The 24,050-nt window shown below is 40.3% G+C and overlaps 2 long non-coding RNA genes across 2 annotated transcripts in view; both read left to right on the top strand.

Annotated features, from left to right (window-relative positions):
• Positions 1–4,290, top strand: part of LOC120227068 — a 13,148-nt gene extending 8,858 nt beyond the window's left edge. Inside the window, exons 2-3 of the long non-coding RNA XR_005527165.1 lie at positions 1,378–1,501; positions 4,183–4,290. This is a non-coding gene — a long non-coding RNA (uncharacterized LOC120227068). The remainder of the gene's footprint in view (positions 1–1,377; positions 1,502–4,182) is intronic.
• A 9,961-nt stretch (positions 4,291–14,251) lies between these two features.
• On the top strand, positions 14,252–18,204 carry LOC120227069. Its single transcript, XR_005527166.1, has 3 exons — positions 14,252–14,334; positions 15,343–15,474; positions 18,099–18,204. It is a non-coding gene; the product is annotated as an uncharacterized LOC120227069 (long non-coding RNA).
• Positions 18,205–24,050: the final 5,846 nt, after the last annotated feature.

The following is a 24,050-nucleotide window of genomic DNA, read 5'->3' as shown; positions in this document are numbered from 1 at the left end:
CCAGAGAGAGTTAGGGAGGGCTAGAGAGAGAGGGAGAGAGGGGGAACCCTAGCACAGAGCCGGAGGCAGCGCTGGATCTCACAAACCTTCAGATCATGAGCTTAGTCCAATGTTTAACCATCTGAGCTACTCGGGCACTCCGGAAGAGTCAGTTTTAAGAATAAATAGATAGAATCATGTCTTATTTGTGGGCTTATACTTTCTTAGTATTTGGCATAAAAATCTGTAATATGTATTTATAGTGCTGGCATGTATTAAGAGTACTATAATTTGTGCACACACACACCCATCCCTAGGCCCAGCAGCCCAGCGATGAGCAACCTCAACGAAAGGAGGCACCAACTGAGAGTCTGAATATTATCAGAAGAAAGAAGTTAAACACATACTTGTGGCTCAAGGTGAAGGGAAAGAGGGAAGGAATGCCTATGGGGCTCGGGGTATATGTGTGCATCGTCATTATGACATACCATGAGAAGACAAAACAAAACATGACAAGAGAATCTCAGTCATTTCCTGCAAATCTCTTGAAAATATGAAGACAGCACGGTCAGCATGGACCCTGACTTGGGGCTCAATCCCACAACCGTGAAATCATGACCTGAGCCAAAATCGAGTCAGACGCCTAAGTCAGTGAGCGAAACAGGTGCCCCAAACACTTCTATGATTTGGAAAATCAAAAATATCTGAAAATGATTATGAAATGGAAATTGACAGCTTCCAAACACAGTTTTTTCACCAGATATTTGTAATGAATTATTGACATCAGTCAGGCCATGGATTATTTTAGGAATTCACCTTTAAGAAGTTTCTCCATTACGACTGACAACAAAGTCCATTCACTCCTTTCCACCTACTCCCTTTATTCTCACTCTAAGACAGAAGTTTGGCCTTTATTACTAACCTTTTGCTGTTTTTTTTTTTTTTTTTTGATATTTGTTCTCTACATGACTTATTTATCACAAGTGACATAGAGGGACATCGCACCTACAGGTCACTAGTTAATTTTCACACAACCTTAAGGCTGACCCAGTAGGGGATGCATCTCCCTAGTATAGGATTTGTCATAGGCGCATAAATATACTCAGCTAATCGTTCAGGAAATTATGTTTCAAGTTTCATTAAAATCCTATCCGTGGTGTAGATTTCAGATTTCTTAGCTGATGATCTCTACTCTTAGTATACTATGGTAGTACTTATATTTTTATTTGAAATAAAGTTTCATAATACAGAAAAAGATGTGAGGTCCATCTTTTCTCATCACTATTTTTACATAAAAATGCTTAACTTACAGGCTTTCATTTCATACATTTGAAATAATATTATCACTTCTTTATATTTTATGTTTACTACTTTAATTGATAACCTCTCTTTTTTAAGGGCCTGAAATGAAAGCTGATACCCAGGAACTGGCTCAGCCACAACCTGAGGGTCAAAAGGAAGATGGTCCTGTTGGGAGGCAGTGAATTTTTAGATCTAAAGCCCATTAAAATGCCAGAAGTAGGTACGTTATCCATTAAGAATGTACGTTACTTGGTTTCTGTTTTGTTGAATATTCTAAGAACAGAATTCACAAAGAAAGATACTTTCACAGAGAGTTTAGACCCTATCTACTTCACTGACTGACTTATAGACTATCAAATACAGAAACAAATTGGGTCAAAGCTATATTGAATTACAAAGATGAAAACACTTTCTTGTCTTTGAGTAGCAGTGCTTTAACCAAGTTCTAATAACTTTCAGAGTCTTTTAAAATAATTTCAGCCTTTTAACAAATTGGGAATAAATATCAGTTTGTGTGAATTATGCTGAGGCACTGTAGTAAGTTCTAGTACCTACTCTGACACAATTTGTGTGATTCTGGGAGAACTGCTTGATTCTAAATCCCATCCTTAATCTTATATAATTAGTGTTTGCAAAGCAGATATATTACAGTCATTTTTAATGCTGATTTTTGCTTTCTATGGTTTTGTTCAAAGAATAAGAAAATAATCCATTTTACAGGAGTTATTTCTTATAACTCACACCCTGCCTAGATCAAATTTTAACATCTGAACTGGGATTTCATTGCTACTGAGATAATGAATAAACTCTCTCCCTGATGTTGGTTTTTCTCTGTGGAGACCTGGATAACTGTTCTTAGATTCGTTCGAATTCTAGATTATTCTGGCTCTTCGGAAAAACTATACCAATTGAAATCCTGTCCCCAAAGAAGGCTCTTTAACTGAATAATAAAATGGCAAGAGATAGTCAAGTTTCTAGTTTCTGTGGCTGATCAAGTAGAGAGATGCATGTGGTCACTAATGCTCAAGTCAGCTCTAAGATACCTATGCGAAGCACACTCCTTGTCTCCACGGTCAGACTTCATGAGCGATGGATGCTATGACGTAATCCCCTCCGACACATGGCATGTTACAGATTTTTGCCTTGAGACATGAAAGGATAAGATTCGAAGTCCTAAGACAAGAACCCTAATAATTCCTGACTCATCAACTTAAGTATGTTTTACCTGCATATTGAAAATTCCTGACCAGCAATTACAAGAGCTTCTGAGCTTAAAGTAAGCACTTGATGTTTAAGGTATAAATTGCCATCCATCAGTGTACTAAACTTTTTTTGCTCTACATTGCTGAACTGTTCCTTTAGACTATTTACATTAATTTAGACTACTTCCAGGAGCCTATTTTACATGGCTAGAAGGTACTCCTAGGAAGATAATGGCCTTTAAATGCATGTTTTTAAATAGACAATACATTGCATGATCATTCTATATAACGGTAAGGAAAAAAGTGCAACAGAATAAACCTAAGGGAAAAAGTAAGAGGTACTTAATAAAAGGTGTGAATCCTTAGTAAAAAGAAAGGTATACAACTAATACATCAGAAATATTGTTCATTTAAAAAATACTTATGAAGAGTATCCACTAGTTTACATAATCTTAAGGAAAATGGAAAAAGTCCAAATACATACACCCAAGCATATGCAATATTGAAAATGAACAAGACACTGACAGACATTGACTATTTTATGTAATGGAAAGTGATGCGATCTTGAACTCTACTGTTTTCAAAATATGGATTAAATGGTTGATTTATCAGGAAAACATAGATTACTTAATAAATCCCAGTAGCACCTAATTATCTAAACACCACAGTTACCATAGGAAAACTTAGGAAATGTATCAGAGTTGTCCCTCAAAAGTATTTGCTTTTAGTAAATAAGATGGTATTGTATACTTGAAAGGTGATGAGAGTATATCTTCAGCATTCTCACCACACAAAAAAAGAGTTAATTATGTGAGGTGACGGATGTGCTGATTACAGTGTACATGGAGCACATCATCTTGTACACTTTAAATATATACAATTATACTTGTGAGTCATTCCTTAGTAAAATTTTTAAAAAGCACTGACGTTTAGAAACAAATGTCTGACTTTTCTAGGTATCTCTTCCTCCCTCTCCCATTACCTCTCCCTCCTTGTCTCCATTCATTTCTTCCTTCCTTCCTTTTTATGGTTACCTTTCTCGTAAGGTGTATGTGAGCTTCACATTTGATGTCAGAAAGGAAGGTAATGACTCGAAACTAGTGTGACCAAATAGTTTATTATACAAACTCAACACTCTCAAGTGTGAGAAGGACATTCATTCATAGTCACACTAGACCTCAGGTGGAAATAGGGACAAATGGTTACCCTACTTTAGCAATCACATCAGCACTGAACTCAACCGAAGAAACACTTTTGCACCTCTGCGTGATGGAGAAAAAACAGTTGTTGTACTGAAATTTCTATTTACTTCAACAGTGACAAATGAGACATTACTGTTTTAATATCTTATATTCAGAATATTTTTCAATTGCTTTATTTAAATAATACTGATGTGTAAATTTCTTTTGTTTCTTGGGTTGTTTTGTGTGTTATTTGAATTTTTAGTAAAAGTACACACAATTGTGCTTTCATTTAAAACTACCTTTGAATACATCCACATCATTTAATATGTTCTGAACATGCAGAGCCCTTTTGTTTCCTAATACCAGTAGAAAGAGTGGCGTGTTTCAAATACATTGGTAACATTTGTTTGGAAGTCTGTCTTCTAAAAAAAATCTGTGGTTTCGTTGTATACCATGAGTGCCATCTAAATAAGGATCTGCTAAGTAATGTTCCCAACTGTGATTTTATCTTACAGGTGAAGGGCACAGATTTAAACAAAGACAAGCTGAAACCTTGCAAACTGCTCTTAGGTTACCTATTTGACTATTAAAATTCTCAATAAAGTTTTAAACTATCCAAAAAACTCTGGTAGCTCGTTTTTAAAACTATTATAAGTACTTGATGCTATTGAAAATTATCTTATTATTTGAAATTTTATATTCAGATGGAACTGGTATACATAAATATATTTGAACATTGATATTCTTTCCAGCAATCTTGGTAATAATTAAGACTTAATTCCAAGAGGTTACGTCTACGTCTTTTTTTCAAAGCCTTTTTAAATGTTTATTTCTGAGAGAGAGCGAGAGAGAGAGAGAGAGCATGAGAGAGCATGAGCGGGGGAGGGACAGAGAGAGGGAGACACAGAATCCACAGCAGGTTCCTGGCTCTGAGCTGTCAGCACAGAGCCCAGCATGGGGCTCAAACTCAGGAACTGAGATCATGACAAGAGCCAAAGTCAGATGTTTAACCAACTGAGCCACCCAGGCGCCCCTGTTTACATCCTTTTTTTTTTTTTAATTTCAAAGTACACAGTCATATTATCATATTTTCCTTGATGAGTAACAGTTTAGTTTTGCTATTTTAAATATTACACGTTTCATCACAAGGTGCTCTGCCAAGAGTCAGGCCATCCTGTAGCGTAGCTTTACCTATAAGCCTAAGTGGGGACATGCAAAGTCACCAGAGCACTAAGGCAGAGCTGCAGTGTCTGGCACAAGACAAATGGCCATATGCATGGTCTCTACAAAAATAACATCTATCCTATTGACTCCAAAATGGAGGAGATGCTTTTCCTGTCAGGGTCATTACAAGTGATTAACTAATTCAATACATATGCATTGATTCCCAGCATGTTTCAGGAAATATCTGGGATGCTGGAACTGAAAAGACTAATGACCTGCGGTCTTAATTATGGGGGATAGTACACTGGGGCAAAAAGTCTTATAAACAGAAACGTGGTTGAAATGTCAAATGGAAACAGAAAAGACCTAGAAAAAAAAAGTGAACGGGTGGCCAGGAAGCAGGAGGAAAACCAGGAGAGGAGACTCATTGTTAGTCTGGATTCCCACATTATCTGGATTCCCACATCAGCTGGTCACTGGGTTTGCATACATGATCCTGCTGACATGAGGCTAGGTAACATGTATGCTTTATGCTTAAAACTACAATAACTGGGGGCACCTGGGTGACTCAGTTGGTTAGGCGTCCTACTTCGGCTCAGGGCTTGATCTCATGGTTCCTGAGTGCGAGCCCCGCGTGGGGCTCTACCCACAGCTCAGAGCCTGGAGCCTGCTTCAGATTTTGTCTCCCTCTCTCTCTGCCCCTCCCCGACTTGCACACACGTGCACTCTCTCTCTTTCTCTCTCTCTCTCAAAACTAAATACTGAATACTTAAAAAAAAAAAAAAGAACTAAAATAACCAGATGGACCTCAAACATAAAATACAATTGACCCTTAATGCAGAGGTTAGGGATACTGACACCCTGCATAGTCAAACGTCAATATAAGTTTTGACTCTAGCAAAATGAAGCTGTTAGTTGACTACTTTTGACCAGAATCCTTATCAATGACATAAACAGTCAACACATACTTTGTTTTCATATGTATTGTATCCAGTATTAGAATAATGTACAGAAAAATGTTAAAGAAAATAAGAGAAAACATATTTACAGTGCTGTACTGTATTATCAAAAAATTCTTCTGTATAAGTGGACCCACAGAGTTCAAACTCATGTTATTCAAGGGTCAACCGTACTCAGAATGGCCCCTTTTCATTAAAAAATATATCTATCTCCTCAGTTATTTCCGTTTTTGAAGGAGATAACTGAGGATCAAAGAAGATAGGATCTTTTTTTGTTTTAATACTTTATTTATTTCTAGGAGAGAGAGAGAGAGAGCGTGAGCAGGGGAGGGTCAGAGAGAGAGGGAGTCACAGACTCCGAAACAGGCTCCAGGCTCTGAGCTGGCAGTCAGCACAGAGCCCGATGCGGGGCTCGAACTTACGAACCACGAGATCATGACCTAAGCGAAAGTTGGACGCTTAACCGACTAAGCCACCCAGGCGCCCCAGAAGATAGGATCTTATTCAAGGGCTACACGTTGTCTTCTTAGTTACCTTAGTGTTATGATCTTCACTGTAGAGCCTTTTGCCTCCTTAGTTATATTTATTTTATTTTATTTAAAATGTTACTTTATTTTTAAAGCATTTGATTCTTTTGATGCTATTGTAAGTGGGATGATTTTATTTCCTTATCAAATGTCTCACTATTAGTGTGTAGAAATAAAACTGATTTCTCTATGTTTTTTTACATCCTGCAATTTTACTGAAATCGTTGATTAGTTACAAGTGTTTGATTCAGTCTTTGGCGTTTTCTATTTACAAAATTCTATCATCTCCAAATAGTAACAATTTTACTTCTTCCTTTCTGATTTTGATACCGTTTATTACTTTCTCTTGCTTCATTGCCCTAACTGAAATTTCCAGTACTATATTGAATAACATTGGTAAGAGTGGGCATACTTGTCTTGTTCCTGATCTTAGCCGGAAGGCTTTCATTCTGTCTCTGTTGAGGATAATGTTAACTGTGGGTTTGCTGTAGATGGTCTTGATTCTGTTGAGTTACTTCCTTCTATTTCCAGTGTGGTAGAGGTTTTTTATTGTGAAAGGGTGTTGAATTTTGTCAAATCTTTTTTCTGCATCTCTTGCAATCATCACGTAATTTTTCTCTTTCATTCTATTAATGCCTATAGTACTTGATTAATTTGTGTATGTTGAACCATCTTTGGATACCAGGAATAAATCCCGTTGGTCATGGTTTATAATCTTCTTAACGTGTTCTTGAATTCAGATGGGTAATATTTTGTTGAGAATTTTTACATTTATAGTTAAGAAATATTGGTCTACAGGTTTTCTTCTCATGTGTTGTCTTTATCTAGCTTTGGTGTGGGATAATGCTGGTCATGAAGAATGAATCTCAAAGTGGACTGTCTTCTTCAATTATTTGGCCGAATTTGAGAAGGATTAGCATTAATTCTTCTTCAACTATTTGGTAGAATTCACCAGTGAAGCTATCTGGGCATGGGCTTTCTTTGCGGGGTGTTTTTTCTAATTCAGCCTCCTAACTCTTTTCTTGGTGTGTTCATAATTGCTAGTTCTTCATGATTCAGTCTTGGTAGATAGGATGTTTTGAGAAATGTGTCTATTTATTCTAGGTTCTCCAATTTCATGGAGTATAAATGTTCATAGTTTCTCTTTTGATCCTTTGTATTTCTGTGGCATCTGTTGTAATGTTTCCTCACTAGTTTCTAATTCTAACTCAATCTCGTTTACTTCTGCTAAAATTTATGTAAATGCAAAGAAAAGCAAACCAAATTTTAAAGACCAAAGTTGTTTATATTATACTATCAGTTATCAATCATTACTATAATTCTGTAGTGATTCAGATAGTTGTCTTCAACATGGAAGAAACAAGTAGAACAGTGCACTAGGTTAAGAAAGTCCAGAAACACTTCATTTTTAAAGTATTTATTTAAATTCCAGGTAGATCACATACAGTGTAAGATTGCTTTCAGGTATACAATATACTCATCCGCCAATTTCATACAACACCCAATGTTCATCATACCAAGGGCATTCCTTAATCCCCATCACCTATTTAACCTAAGCCCCCAACCCCTATCCTCTCTGGAAACTATGACATTGTCCTCTTTAATTAAAAACAGTCTGTTTCTTGGTTTGCCTCTCTCCATTTTCCTTTTCCCCATTTGCTTTCTTTTTTAAATTCCACATATGAGTGAAACTATATGATATTTGTCTCTCTCTGACTGACTTATTTCACTTAGCCTCATACCCTCTAGGCCTATCAATGTTCTCACAGATGACAAGATCTCATCCTTTTTGTGGCTACATAATATTCCTCTGTGTGTGTGTGTGTGTGTGTGTGTGTGTGTGTGTATTGTGTGTGTGTGTGTGTGAATACCACATCTACTGACAGGTTGCTTACCTACCTTTGCTATTCTAAATAATACAATAAACATGGGGGTGCATATATCTTTTCAAATTAGTGTTTTCATGTTCTTTGGGTCAATACCCAGTACTAGAAGTATTGTATCATATGATTGTGAGGAGGAAACCAATAGCCTTTGAGAGCGTTTGGGTGGCATGACTCCTGCCCTCTGAGAAGGAAGGTTCTTGAAGTAGTCATCCTTCACCTCACAGGTGTCCCATCATGACCAAGAGAGGATTTCACTCACATGTGGAATTTAAGAAACAAAACAAATGAGCAAAGGGGAAAAAAAGAGAGAGTGGCAAACCAAGAAACAAACTCTTAACTATAGAGAACAACCTGATGGTTACCAGAGGGGAGGTGGGGGGGGGTATGAGTTAAATAAGTGATGAGGATTATGAAGTGCACTTGTGATGATGAACACCAGTCCATACCCCTAAGGTCCTACAGGTGGGAAACTGAGGGGTAAGAAAAAAAAAGAAAAAAGAGAAAAGGCCAGGTCGGCTCTGGGAGGTAGGGTCAAGCCTGGGTAAGAATGACTACTCCCAACACCTTGCAAGACTGACAAGGCTTTGGCTGCCAATCACATACCTGCCAAAACACAGGGCCAGGAGATGAGGTTTCTCCTGGCTAGCTATCGACATTGAAATAAGGGACAAGTTTCTCCCTTTTTCCTATAAATGGGTTATTCCCCAACCAAGGCCATTACTCCTTTGGAATGTCTTATGATTTATTTTCGTTTGCACAAAGGCTTGGCTCAATACAAATTGGAAGAGGGAACCTGGCCTCCAGAGGGAACTATCAATGACAGCACTATCCTACAATTGGACTTGTCTTGCAAGTGTAAAGGAAAATGGGGAGAATTTCCCTATGGACTTTGTTTTGGGGCCTTAAAAAATCAAGGTATATGTAAGCAATATAAGGTGGATCCTAATTTAATGCAAACCGTTTCTAAAGTCCATCAATCAGGAGGGGAAACAATTAAGGGCCCCTTACCTGTATCCAAAACAGACCTAGAGAAGGAGGAAGGAAAGTCTTCCACCACAACCTCCTCCTCCTAGTACCTCAATCTATATAATTAATAATAATAATAATCATACAATTCTGCTCCCTGCTACCCACCTTATCCAGGCCCTCCCTGTACTGTAACACGCATGTTTCCCTTACAAGAAGCTAGAAGGCCAGAAGGGAAAAAAAGCTTTAAATTACGAGGCTTAAGACAGATAAAAACAGATCTAGGTCAATTTTGTGATTGGATACGTATATAAAAGCTTTTCAGAATATTATATATGTTTTTTAGTTGACCTGGAAAGATATAATGTTTTGGTTAAATCAGACTCTTCATAAGACAGATGTTTTGAAAAAAAGTAAGGAAACCTAAGACTTAGTTCTTAAATTATTTAAATTAGCCACTATTTTACAAACACAAAATGGGAGCCCAATGGACTTCCTGGAGCAGGTGAGGGAGGCTCTTTTTAAATATATGGCTATCTCCCCTGACATTCCTAAGGCTGAGATGTTTTTCAAGGACAAATCTGTCACTCAATCAGCCCTAGGCATCCAGAGAAAATGCAAAAATTGGCTGTTGGCCTTAAAGGGACCGTGAAGGAGCTCTTACAAGCTGCCAACTGGGTATATCACAAACAAAACAGAAAAGGGCACTTAAAATCTGAGGCCTTAATTGTGGCCTTACATTCTATGTCAAACTGGACTTTCCGAGGTCCTGGCACAAAGTACCATTTATATGGCTGTTTAGAGCACTAAAATGAGAATGTCTTCAGGGGAGACAACCAAAAACAAACAAACAAACAAACAAAAAAACCCATAAGCTATGCCCCTTGTGTGGAGACAATCGCTGGAAACCTGAATGCGCTTGGGGACCTCTATCTGTGAGGGCTCAGATAACCAATGACCCTGGAAGGGACTAACCAGGGCCTGGGGCTCTTCACGTGGTTCCCCTAAACCATCTGTCTTATCAGAAACACAGAACCTCAGGTAACTCTCAATATAGAAGGGAACCTGGCTGATTTGCTTCTTAACGCCAGAGCTACCTTCTCTGTCCTCCTTTCGACTCCAGGCCAACTATCCAAATGCGGCATGACAATTAGAGGCATCTCCGGAAAACTTACAGCTAAACTTTTCTCTCAGCCCCTGGAATGTATAAACCTATGCCAGAGAGGCGGACTTCCCTTGCTAGAAACGGACATTATAACTAAATTAGGGACTATGGTGCTACTGACTCCAGGACAGATAAACAATTATGTGAGTTTTTGAAAATTACTGGATATTGTAGGCTATAGATACAAGGGTTCAGGAGGATAGTTGCCTGCTCTATCAATTATTAAAGGAGACTCCATCCCACCTACTCTCCCCTCCAAACAAACAAACAAACAAACAAACAAACAAACAAACTGGGATCTAACTCCTAGATGCTGTCTCCAGCCCTTAAAATGGCTACAAACAGAGCAGGGCAGTTAATATTACCAAGCTCACAGAGCTAAAAGATCATTAAAACACGGCATCAGGCCTTTCATTTAGGGAGAAAGAAAACGTATCAAATGGCCCCAGAAATGTTTACTGGAAAAAGAAATTGTTAAGCACAGTTCTGCAAGTAGTATCAGCCTGTGAAGTATGTCTTAGAAACAATTCTTTCAACCACAAACTTGCTCTCCCAGGCAATCAACCAACTACTGGAGGCTATCCAGAAAGGACTACCAATCATGTTTCATTCATATGTCAAGGTCAAAAACATTCCAACATCTATTGGTATGGGTTAATATTTTTACTAACTGGTAAAGGCCTTCCCCTACAAGATGGAAAAGGCACAAAAAGTAATTAAAATCTTCTTTATAAAATAATACCCAGGTTTGGCTCACTTAAAAATTTATAGGTACATAATGGTAAATGGCTGCTTTGACTCTTTCTCTAGTAGAACTCCTGGCTCTTAAAAAAGTTTTACACCTCAAAATAAAACAAACTGTGTGCTTCTACTCAGCAAAACGCTAAATAACACTTCAAAGCATTAGATGCTTTAAAATTTTTTAAATTAAGTCAGGGCTTAAACTCTTGGAAACGAAGCCACCACTAATTACTTACTTCTCCTGATCCTCCATCACCTGGGTTATGAGAGATTCCCTGACACATGTTGTTTACAAAGTCAGGGTCTCTCCTAGATTATTTGACAAGTTTGGAAACTGTCGACATTATCTTCAGATGCCATCTTGTTGGTCAGCATCATCTTTACTTTGTATTTTTCTGTTTGTATCTGCTAATGTTTATGCTGCCTCATGCCTGCCAGCCTTCCTGTAAAACCATACTGTGTGCCACTCGACTTATCCTTCCGTAGACTCTAACTGCTACTGTACCCCCACACCGCCCCTCATCAGCTTGAATAAGCCAGGACGGTCATCGTCCCTGTTCCCTAACAGCAGGAACAGGTCCTATTCCAAGGGAGAAAAAAATAGGGAAAGGGTTCACATTAGGCGGGGAGAGATAAGGGACCTTCAGGGAGGCAGACTGCAGCTGCAGGTGGGAGGCTAAAGAAGCAGATGGGGTTCTCCCCTTATAAAATCCTTTATGGGCACCCTCCCCCCATTAACAAGGGCATAAGAGGGGCATCTAAATGAGAAAAGCTATCCAACTGTAAGACAATAGATGCGGGCCCTTGGCTCTACCCTAACCACCTTACACCACTGGGTTAGGGAGCAATTACTTGTAAATCTGACCACAGAGGCTCACCCCTTTGAACCGAGAGATGCAATATGGATAAAAGAGTAAAATCTCCAACCCCTGAAACTACTCTGGAGGGGCCCGCTCACTGTCATTTTGTCCATCCCTACTGCAGTGACGTTAACAGTCCCTGGATCCACTACAGCAGAGTGAAGCTAGCATCTCAAAACTGGGAGTGCATTCCTGATCCATTAACACCGTGCAAGCTGACCATAGAGAAGAAGCAATCTGCATTTCCAGAGGCTCTGGGAGACTGCTGTCCTGCTTGAGTCACTCCAGAAGTTGGCTAATCTAAGCACAGCAAAAGCTTAAGGAGTTGATGGTGTGATGAAACAAAAGACTGTCCTTATTTCCTATATGTTTCTTTACTGTAATACACTGTCACGCCTTGTTTCTCACTATTCTTGTGATTCTGGTTCTACTCTTTGCCATAGAATTGGCTGAGGCCACCCAGGTGGGCTGGAAATGTGATGAGCGGTTTCTGTTAACACTCATCTTCCTTTTGTGGATACGATACTTCATCTGTACCAATATGGGAAAACAATGGCCATAAGAGACTAAAAAATTAGATCCCCACAAACCTTACAGTAAAACAAAATACCCCAGTCCTACTCCTGGGCTTTGGCTTCTCAAAAGCTCAATTATTGGGAAAAACTGTCTTGCCTAGTGGGGAAAATGTTCACCATCATCTCTGTTAAAACTTGCCTAGGCCAAAGATTTTATAACTCAACTGCCCAAAAAACCCAATGGTGGGGGACCCCAAATCACCTTGAGCCAGATCCCCCACCCCTTGTCTAACTTCTCTCATCTCAAAGAGAGCTGGGACAATGTCAACGCAACTATCAAATGGCAGGCCCCAGATGAACTCTTCTAGATGTGTGGAAGGACAGCCTATATAAACCTCTAAACCAAGATGATGCTCTTCGACCCTAAATTGAGGAGTCGGTGTATCAAAGTAAGGAATGTGGTAGGGTCCCCTCCCTAAGGAAAAAACAAAAGACCTCAAGGCAACCTGGCTATACACGACAACATCCCTCATGACCTTGTAACGTGAGACTACTTAATCCGATTGCATGTTTGTGTGTACCCATATATGGGAGAAAAAAATTAAAAAATATATTTAAAAAACTACGCCTCGTGGCGTTCGGGGCTCAGTTCTTTGGGCATGAACCCAACTGAGCAGTGCTGGCAAAAATGAAGTTGCTTCCTAGAAAAAAAAGCCTCCCTGTCATGACTCTGTAGGAGAATCCTGCTACAGCGCTTGTTTAAGCAGGAGACCGGCACAGACCAGTGGTTGAGACAAGTGCTGGGAAAAGAGGAGTCAGAGCCCAGCAGTTGTTCTGAACACCCTGGAGCTCTGGCTGCCCACCAGGCAAGAACTTCCAGAGGTGCTAGCAGAGGGGTTCGCAGCGAGGGTACAGGCAGCCACCCTTAGGCTTTTGACAACTCATTTGACTGCTTCTGCCTTCGTTATGCACCTCCCCAGAGTGAAGGACGTGGAGCACGTAGCCACACTGACCCGTGTGAAGGCAGAGCAGAATGTCAACAGATCGGAACTGGCTCTTTGCCTAGTACTTGATGCCCAACGAATATGTCCAAAATGCATTTCATCTTCTGATCCATAGGAAAGGTCTTGGTTGCATTTGTACTCTTGGATTTGTGATGTGCCTTTCTGCAACATGTTCATGTTTCCAAAAAAAAAAATTGTGGTGATGTTTGTAAGCCAGTGTATCCAGTTTACAGGTTATTTGCTTTTTGAGACAGAATAACTGACAGAAGAATTAAACTGTTATCTTTTAACGTACTGTGGTGTGTATAAATTGATGTTAGTTTTACCAGCTAACAAACTGACAGTAAACTTTAATTTGGTAATGCGGAATTAAGTCGATCCCACTCGCGTTTTTTGCATCTCATTAAAAAAGGGAGCCTTCTGGTCCTTTCCCATTCCTTTGTTTGTTTTTTCACCAGAATAGGTAGTGAGGAAAGAAACCTAAATGTAAATTGTGGAATTTACAAAGGATGCCAGAAATTATTAACTTTCTCAGTTCTACAAAGTTTTATTTTTATCAAGGCCACAACTTCCTGGTAGAATAAAACTGATGATAAATATTTCTTTTGACAAATTACAGGCAATATTTTGGGTGTTTAAATAATATGTTTTTCAGGTACTACTTAGTAAGAAACTGCTTAATTTGAATACAATAGAAGGTGCACAAAAGGAAGATATTATTTACTTAAACTTCTAGTGAAAGGCTTTATCTTGGCGTGTCTGTGGTGCCAAAGTTAATTGGAAGTTTCTTTCACACAGGTGTTTGAACAGTGTACTGGCCTCCCGAAGAGTAGACTCTCTGCAGTGAGAGTGCTGTGCTCTCAGTGTCGGACCCACCTTGGTAAATTATGTTTGTTAGGGAACAGGAACCAATACAAGTATATTCCCTTTTTTATTTCTTTTAAATATTTTTTAAAGTATGCTCCACACGCCAAGTGGGGCTTGAACTCACGACCCAGAGATCAAGCGTCGTGTGCTCTATTGCCTGAGCCAGCCAGACCCCACGAAGTATGTTCATTTTATAAAGAGAGAAGAGAGCAAGGTTTGGAAAGATTGACTTAATCATACTTCAGGTTACTTTGTCACCCCAGGGGGAGCAAAGAACTAAGATAGCCTTTCTCTAGCCTGGCTGGTTATTATCTGATTAATTGTAAACTATTTTGCTTGAGCACCATTCAGCCCAGAACCCTCACTTTTCTCTCGCTAGCTCTTGCAGGAAAAAAAAAAAAAAAAAAAAAAAAAAAGCCAGACCTAATGAAAAAAAAATTGTTTTCATTAAAAGCAGCTCTCAAGGCACCTGGGTGGCTCAGTCTGTTAAGCATCTGACTTTGGCTCAGGTCATGTTCTCACAGTTTGTGGGTTCCAGCCCCACATCCCTCCAGATCCTCTGTCTCCCTCTCTCGCTGCCCCTCCCCCTCTCGCACACAGGCGTGTGTGCATGTGTGCACACATGTACTCTTGCCCTCTCAAAAATAAATACACGTTAAACAAAGTAATTCTCATATGACCCAAGAAATGTGCTTTTTCTGGACAAAATAGACACTGTAACAAACAAATGGAAGAGAATCAGAAACCCTAATAATCCTACCACCTAGTGATAACCACTGTGAAAACTTTGTTGTTTCTCTTTCCCGATTTTGTGTGTGTGTGTGTGTGTGTGTGTGTGTGTAGAAATATATAGCTTTTCACAAAAAACAAAATAACAATATTCTATTCTCAGGGTGAAATATGAGTGGGCAAGTAAGATTAATGTCCAGATCTGGAGAGATAATCAAGATTGTTCCTGGCTGGTTGAGTCTGTGGTTGTGAGTGCTTTACCATTTGATGTTTTTTTTTTTTTTATTAACAGAAATTAATTTTTGAAAGAATGATGTTGAACGGTACAATAAATTGATAAAAGCCTTCCATGATGAAAAAGTATGACAATTGACCTTTTGAAGGAACAACGATCCAGAACAACATTCTGTTGTTGCTTGGAATGGTATGCTGTTGTGTTCCCTGGAAATATTCAAGATTACTTCCTTCTCATGCTTATTAACAATAGATTACACACATCCATCCCAACATAGACTTAAATAGCTCTCAAGGTCCTTGTGGGTAACTCTTATCAGAGCTAACTCTTCTCTGAGGGAAGCATAACTTTATCAAAAAGAAGTATATAGCATTGTGTTGCAAACGTCTTTAGGCTTCTTAAAATTATACATATCTATGTATTATGTATATTTAGGTCGTGACATATATTAACAACAGTTTTATGTACACTCATACACACTCCACTAGAACCAGGAACCCAGTGTTGAGCAACCTTGTCAAAAGGAGCCATCAACTGAAGGGATATTACACCAGAGAAGGAGGGAGAAGGTGAAGGAAAACATTGGTTCAATGTGAAGGAAAGAGGAAGAAGAATGCCTATTGGGTAAAGTGTATGTGTGCATCATTCATTATGACATAATCAATAAGAGGATGAAAGAAAACATTAAAAAGAAATCTCAGACATTTCCCCAGGGGAGCCTGGCTGGCTCAGTCAGAAGAGCATGGGACTTTTGATCTCTTAGGGTCATGAGTTCGAGCCCCGTGTTGGGTGTAGAGATTACTTAAATAAATAAATATTTTTAAAAATACATTTCTCCAAAATGTGGCTGAAAATTTGAAGACAATGTAGTTTGTAGATTAATGCCATCCCTTGCTATAAAGAATTCCACCCCCCTTATTCACAACTGAATTTGGGTGCTTAAAAGTCTTTCCTTGCCAGGGCTCTCGACTGACAAATCCAAGGAAATTGCATTTCATTTTAGTCATAAAATTATGCACTATTTCTTAGTTATAGCATCAAAAGTGTCAGCAACTGTTTATAGCATGTGTAAATTACTAATTCAACATACCTTACAACAACCAGAATAAAGCCCTCTTACATAGGGATTTTAACCTATTTTTTTTTTCTTTGAGACAGAGAGAGAGAGAGAGTACACAGGGGAGGAGCAGAGGGAGAGGGAGAGAATTTTAAGGAGGCTCCATGCCCAGCGTGGAGCTGGACACGGGGCTCAGTCTCCCTCTGTGAGATCATGACCTGAACCAAAATCAAGAGTCAGACACTTAACCAACTGAGCCACCCAAGTGTCCCAACATTATTTTTTTATTTTTTGAAATCAGAAAATTGAAGTTCAGGAATTATTTCATTAAGGAGCACTTGGAGTTGGAGACAGAATTCATATTTCATTCCAAAGATAGTATTCCTCATATCATCTGAGTTTTTGTAGGAAAAAGTGAATGATTTTGCTTAAAATACTTAATACTCAGAATGTGTCTGTACTGCAAGGTAGCTTAGTACTGATTCAAGAATAGATGTATCGATGGAGTAGGACATAGACTCCAGAAAAGAGTTCAATGAATGATGGCCAATGTTTTCTGCGATGATGCTTTTATATAGTAACTTTGTAAAAGCTGGATAACTCAGGATACTGGCATACAGGTAGCTGTTTTAGTATAACTTTTTTTATTTTTAAGATTTATTTATTTAAATTCAAGTTAGTTAACATACAGTGTATTATTGATATCAGGAGTGGAACCTAGTGATTCATCGCTTATATATATAACACCCAGTGCTCATGCCGAGTGCCCTCCTTAATTTCCAATGCCCATTTAGCCCATCCTCATCCATCTCCCCTCCAACAACCCTCAGTTTGTTCTCTGTACTGAAGAGTCTTTTATGGTTTGCCCTCCCCTCTCTGTTTTGATCTTATTTTTCCTTCCCTTCCCCTATGTTCATCTGTTTTGTTTCTTAAATTCCAAATATTAGTTAAATCATATGGTATTTGCCTTTCCCTGACTGACTTATTTCACCTAGCATAATATACTCTAGTTCCCTCCATGTTGCTGCAAATGGCAAGATTTCATTCTTTTTGATTGCCAAGTAATATTTGATTGTACACGTATACCACATATTTTTTATCCATGCATCAGTCGATGGACATTTGGGCTCTTTCCGTAATTTGGCTAATGTTGATAGTGCTGCTATAAACATTGTGGTGCAAGTGCCCCTCCAAATCAGCATTTTTGTATCTTTTGGGGAAATATCTAGTAGTGCAATTGCTGGATCATAGGGCAGTTCTATTTTTGAGGGACCTCCCTAATGTTTTCCAGAGTGGCTGCACCAGTCTTCATTCCCACCAAGTGCGAAAAGGTTCCCCTTTCACTGCATCATTGCCAATATCTGTTGTTTTCTGAGTTATTAATTTTGGCCATTCTGATGGATGTGAGGTGGTATCTCATCGTTGTTTTGATTTGTATTTCTGTGATGATGAGTGATACTGAGCACCTTTCCAGGTGTCTGTTTGCCATCCAGATGTCGTCTTTGGAAGTTTCTATTCATGTCTTCTGCCCATTTCTTCACTGGATTATTTGGGTTTTGGGTGTTGAGTTTGATAAGTTCTTTATAGATTTTTGGAGACTAATCCTTTATCTGATATGTCATTTGCAAATATCTTCTCCCATTCTACCGGTTGCCTTTCAGTTTTATTGATTGTTTCCTTCTCTGTGCAGAAGGAAGCTTTTTATCTGGATGAGGTCCTAATAGTTCATTTTCGTTTTTGTTTCCCTTGCCTCCAGAGACATGTCTAGTACGACGTTGCTCCAGCCAAGGTCAGAGATGTTGCTGCCTGTTTTCTCCTGTAGAATGTTGATGGTCTAGGGGTGCCTGGGTGGCTCAATCGGTTGGGTGTCTGACTTCGGCTCGTCATGATCTCGTGGTTTGTGGGTTCGAGCTCCACGTCAGGCTCAGTGCCGAAAGCTTGCTCGGAGCCTGGAGACTGCTTCGAATTCTGTGTCTCCCTCTCTCTCTACCCCTCCCCCACTCACACTGTGTCTCATTCTGTCTCACAAAAATAAATAAACGTAATTTTAAAAAAAATTTTAAAGAATTTTACGGTCTGGAACACTTTCTTACACCGTACACAAAAATAAATTCAGAATGGATGAAAGACGTAAATGTGAGACAGGAAACAATCAAAATCCTATAGTACGATTTTTAAAGTGACCTTATTGTGGTTAAATCCTTTTATGATTCCCTACGTCTACTTTTGAGATCCAATATTTTCCATTCCCTCTTCTTTTAAGCTTAATTATTTTACATCATTTCATCCTCTCTATCACTTATTGATTTCTCTGCTTCTTCCTTGTCTTCATTACAGCCAGTAAGTTTTGCTTCTCGGTTATCGCATGTTTAATTTAAGACAGACTAGTTTTTAGGTCTGTTATCTCTGCAATAAGTGAGTCCCTGGTGTCTTCTATGCTTTTCTCTGGTTCAGTGAGTATTCTTATGGTTGTTACTTTAAATTCCTGTTCAGCCAGGAATAGAATAGTGAACCCAGAATTGGACCCACAAATGCATGACCAAGTCATCTTTGACAAAGAAAAGAGTATCCAATTGAAAAAAAGACAGCCTCTTTAACAGATGGTTCTGGGAGAACTGGACAGCAACATGCAACAGAATGAAACTAGACCACTTTCTTACACCATACGAAAATAAAACTCAAAATGGATGAAAGACCTGAATGTGAGACACAATACCATCAAAACCCTAGAGGAGAAAGTAGAAAACAACCTCCTGGACCTCAGCCGCAACAATTTCTTACTCGACCCATCTCCCAATGCAAGGGAATCAAAAGCAAAAATGAATTATTGGGACCTCATCAAGATAAAAAGCTTCTGCACAGCAAAGGAAACAATCAGTAAAACTAATAGGCAACCAACGGAATGGGAAAAGATAGTTGCAAATGACATATCAGATAAAGGGCTTGTATCCAAAATCTATAAGGAACTCACCAAACTCCACACCCAAAACACAAATAATCCAGTGAAGAAATGGGCAGAAGACATGAACAGACATTTCTCCAGAGAAGACATCCAGATGGCCAACAGACACATGAAACGATGCTCAACGCCACTCATCATCAGGAAATACAAATCAAAACCATACTGAGGTACCACCTCATGCCAGTCAGGGTGGCTAAAATGAACAAACCAGGAGACTCTAGATGCTGGCAAGGATGTGGAGAAACGGGTACCCTCCTACACTGTTGGTGGGAATGTAAACTGGTGCAGCCCCTCTGGAAAACGGTGTGGAGGTTCCTTAAAAAATTAACAATAGAACTCCCCTATGACCCAGTAAAAGCACTGCTAGCAACTTATCCAAGGGATACAGAAGTGCTGAAGCATAGGAGCCCATGTACCTCAATGTTCATAGCAACACTTTCAACAATAGCCAAATCACGGAAAGAGCCTAAGGGTCCATCAGCTGACAAATGGATCAAGAAGATGTGGTTTATCTATACAATGGAATACTACATGGCAATGAGAAAGAATGAGATCTGGCCATGTGTAGCAACATGGATGGATCTTGAGGGTGTTATTCTGAGCTAAATAAGTCAGGCAGAGAAGGACAGATACCATATGGTTTTCCTTATGGGAGGATTAGGAGAAAATTAAAAGAGGACCATGGGGGAGGAGAAGGGGAAAAATAGTTGGGAAGAGGGAGGGAGGCAAACCATGAGAGACTCTTGAATGCTGAGAACAAACTGAGGGCTGATGGGGGGGGGAGAAGGGGAGAGGGGTGATGGGCATGGAGGAGGGCAGTTGTTGGGATGACCAGTGAGTGTTATGTGGAAACCAACTTGACAATAAACTGTGAAAGAAGATTAAAAAGAAGAAGATGTGGTTTATCTATACAATGGAATACAAGATGACAATGAGAAAGAATAAAATCTGGCCATTTGTAGCAACGTGGATGGAACTGGAGGGTATTATTCTCAGTGAAATAAGTCAGGCAAAGAAAGAAAGATACCATATGTTTTCACTCATATGTGGAACAGGAGAAACTTAACAGAGGACCATGGGGGAGGGGGAGAGGAAAAATTAGTTAAGGAGAGGGAGGGAAGCAAACCATTAGAGACTCTTAAATAAGGAGAACAAACTGAGTGTTGATGGGGGTGGGGGAGAGGGGAAGTAGGGTGACGGGCATGGAGGAGGGTACTTGTTAGGATGAGCACTGGGTGTTATATGGAAACCAACTTGACAATAAACTGTATTTAAAATAAATAAACAAACAAACAAATACATAAATTCTGGTTCAAGCAAATACTTATATCTGTTTCGATTAGATCCCTGGCTGTGACCTTTTCTTGTTCTTTCTTTGGGGATGAATTCCTCCAATTTGCATTTTGTTTAGGTCTCTATCTTCTGTATGTTAGGAAAGCATGTTATATTTCCTACTCTTGAGACTAATGACGATATTAAGAGGAGGTCATTACTAGCCAGGCCCTGGTGCTTCACGAAGTGTTTCTGATGTACACTGTGTGCATTCTGCTGTTGTGTTTTGGCTGCTCTTTCCCACGGTTCAGTCCACTACAAAGTTTCTCCTTGCTTGCAGTGGGGAGTGTTTTGGACTTTGTTCACTGTGTAGCAAGTTTTAACGTGGTGTGTTTTGGTCGGCTTGTTAAAATAGACTACATCCTATTCCCACTAGAGCTGAAGCTTTGCAGCACTCTATGGCCCGCAGACATGGGGTTGTGTCTGTAGGGGAATTGTCCTTGTCTTCTGGGGGAGGGGCCTGCTGTTGCTCTGGCTCTCAAGCACACTTGCCGTAATAAAAAAGCACCTTCAGAGTGCAGTGGGGCAGGGCTTGGTGTAAGTGGCTCAGGCCTCTACTCTGGACACTGTGCTGCTCACTGATGTCCATTGGTGCTGATGGTCAGTGGGTAAAATGGCATCAACACACTCTCTTATGCCCATCGAGGGGAGTTTGCACCCACTGCTGTTCAGGAAGCCCTCACAGAAGAGTGAACAAATCTCTGCTCATGTATCCCAGACTTTCCTTAGATCCTTGCCTTCTCCTTCTGTGTCCAAGCCCACCAGGCAGTTCATTGCTCCTGTGTTTCATCTCAGACATGCCAGCTGGGTTTCAAAACCCCAGATTTTAAGGGCCTGACACGGCACGGACTTATGCTGATCGTCTAGGGGAGGGTTTCTCTGCATTGGGACTGGTACCAGTTTGTCCCAGGAGGACAGTCGCTCAAATGCACAAGGGATTGGAGCTTATGGCAGAGGGCAACAAGAAGCCAGGATCCAGGTTAGCTGTCCTCAGCAGGTGTCTCTGCTCCTATGCTAATGAAGTGGCAGTACAATTGCATCCACCAGCTCTTTTGTCCCCTGAGACGCATTGCCACTTCTCCCAAATACACTCCAAGAGGGGGAACTGTCTCAGTGCATGCAGGGGGTTGACTGGTCTCCTTGGGGAGGGGCCTGCCGCTGTTCTAGCTCTCGAGCACAAGCACATGTACCGTTGTAAAAAAGCACCTTCAGGGGCACCTTGGTGGCTCAGCCAGTTAAGCCTCCAACAATTGGTTTCGGGTCAGGTCATGATCTCACGGTTCGTGAGTTCAAGCCTGGAGTCAGGCTCTCTGCTGGCAGCACAGAGCCTGCTTGGGAATCTCTGTCTCTCGGCACCTCCCCCACTCATGCTGCCTCTGTCTCTCTCAAAATAAATAAATAAATAAACTTTAAAATTTTTTAAAAAATCATCTTCTTCAGAGTTCAGGGGCCAGTGGGGCTTGATGTAAGCAGCTCAAGCCTCCACTGTGGGCACTGTGCTGCTCACTGATGTCAGTTGGTGCCTTGGGGAGGGCGGGGGGCAAGGAATGTCATCAGCCTGCTCTCTCCTCTGTAGAGAGGGGAGTTTGCACCTGCCACTGTTGACGAAGACTCCCAGAGGAGTGAACAACCTTCCATCGTGTGTCCCAGGCATCCTTCAGATCTTTGCCTTCACCTTATCTGTTCAAGATCTTTAAATTTTATATTAGGTGTATTTTTCAAAGCACGGAGATGATGCCAAAATGACCACTACTTGTTTTTCGGTGTTCTATGGGGTGTTTACTGTAGGTGCCCACACTTATTTACAGGGTGCAGCGAAATCAAGAAAGGTAAGTTCCTGACATTGAATACACTTGGCTAATAATATTGTCTCCATTCCCCACAAGATCTTGGCAGTAAATAAGAACATCCACATTTTACAGAACTGGGGCTCAGGGATGTTAAGAGACTTGCCCACAATCATAGAGCGTGATCTCACCGAATCCAAACACTGTCCTAGCTGTTCTGACACATGGTCCTGATTCAAGTTGGTCTTTTCCCCCAAATCTTCAGCATCCCAATAGGTTCTGACAGAAGATAATTCTGAAAAGTGACCATTTACTGGTCTTAACTGTCACTACGATATGAACTTGACTGAAGAACAATTGCAGGGACACAGGTTCTTTCTGTGGCCCACCCACTCCCATCATTTGTTTCACGTTCATAGCCTAGGCCATGATTATGTGAATCTTAGGAACTTGGAGATGTCCTGGGTCTGTTTTGCGGTTGCTCTAGTGTCTGTTCCAGGGAACCACACTGCTTTCTAACAAGGAGGTAGAGAGGCCTTCATCAAATACATATCCCAGCACTAGAATACAGAAACCCCCATAAATATTTTTCTTTGGGGCACAAACAGCAAAAGGTAACAGACCCTGAGTTCTGCCATTTTCAATCTCTGTGACCTTTAGCATTCAATCACTCTGAACCAATTTCCTCTTCTGTCATATGGGGGAAACATATGCCTTGCAAACTGGCTCTGAATATTTCAGGGAATAACTACCTGTCAGGTAATTTATGTGGAGGGAAGGTGCTAATAAACAGTATAGCTACGTCACGTCTCCCTCTTACCGCATATTCTAGCACTTAGCTTCAGTTACCAGCCCCAGGCTTATTATTCCTTGAACCAAATCTCTTCTTAAATCACTCCTGCCACAAGCTTCCTTCATCTGGTCACTCAACTTCTGAGAATAGGGGAGAAATTTTTTGTGAACCCAGAGGGACAGTGCCTGGCCCCAGCTTCAGTTTGGAAGGCAAATTTGTCATTATATGGATCCCACAATTTACCACATTTCTTTCTAGTTAGATCCTAAGGACATTTAGGCCTGGGCCTTTTGCCCTCTCTTGTCGTCTACGTTGCCTGAAGACCAACAGTTCACATTCTCTCCCTTCTTCTGTCTCTCCACAGCAAATGCTAGATCTTCTAGTCTCTGTCCCCTCCTCTGCCTTTTACCCAAGGAGGAGAATTTCCTCCTTTCTCTCAGAGGTCCCTATCTGCATTCTCACTCCTAGAAAATAGCTCTGCAAATAGGAACCCTCCTCAAGATGTTCACTCCTTAATAGTTCTCAGGAAGATATAAATAACAATTGCTTTATTTTCCTAGAAAGACTTAAAAGTATCCATTTTCCTCTGTTGTTCCAGCAGACCTCAGTGTTGGGTGTGGGGTGTGGGATTCCAGCCTGTGGGATGAGGAGCTGCTGAAAGCGTGAAGAAGAGGTGGCCTGAAAACCAGAGGGCTGGATCCGTGAGAAAAGGGGGAAAAGAATCAGGAGGAAGCACTGGAGAATAATTGAGAACTGCCTACAGTGCGCTCCAAGTGGGCTCTTTAGCATCCAAAAACCTTGAGTTAGAGTTCAGATTCTCCCATATACTAGCTA

Source organism: Hyaena hyaena, unplaced genomic scaffold (genome assembly GCF_003009895.1).
Source record: "Hyaena hyaena isolate Hyena2069 unplaced genomic scaffold, ASM300989v1 scaffold_2000, whole genome shotgun sequence".
NCBI lineage: Eukaryota > Metazoa > Chordata > Mammalia > Carnivora > Hyaenidae > Hyaena > Hyaena hyaena.
This window is presented reverse-complemented; position numbering and strand designations above follow the sequence as displayed.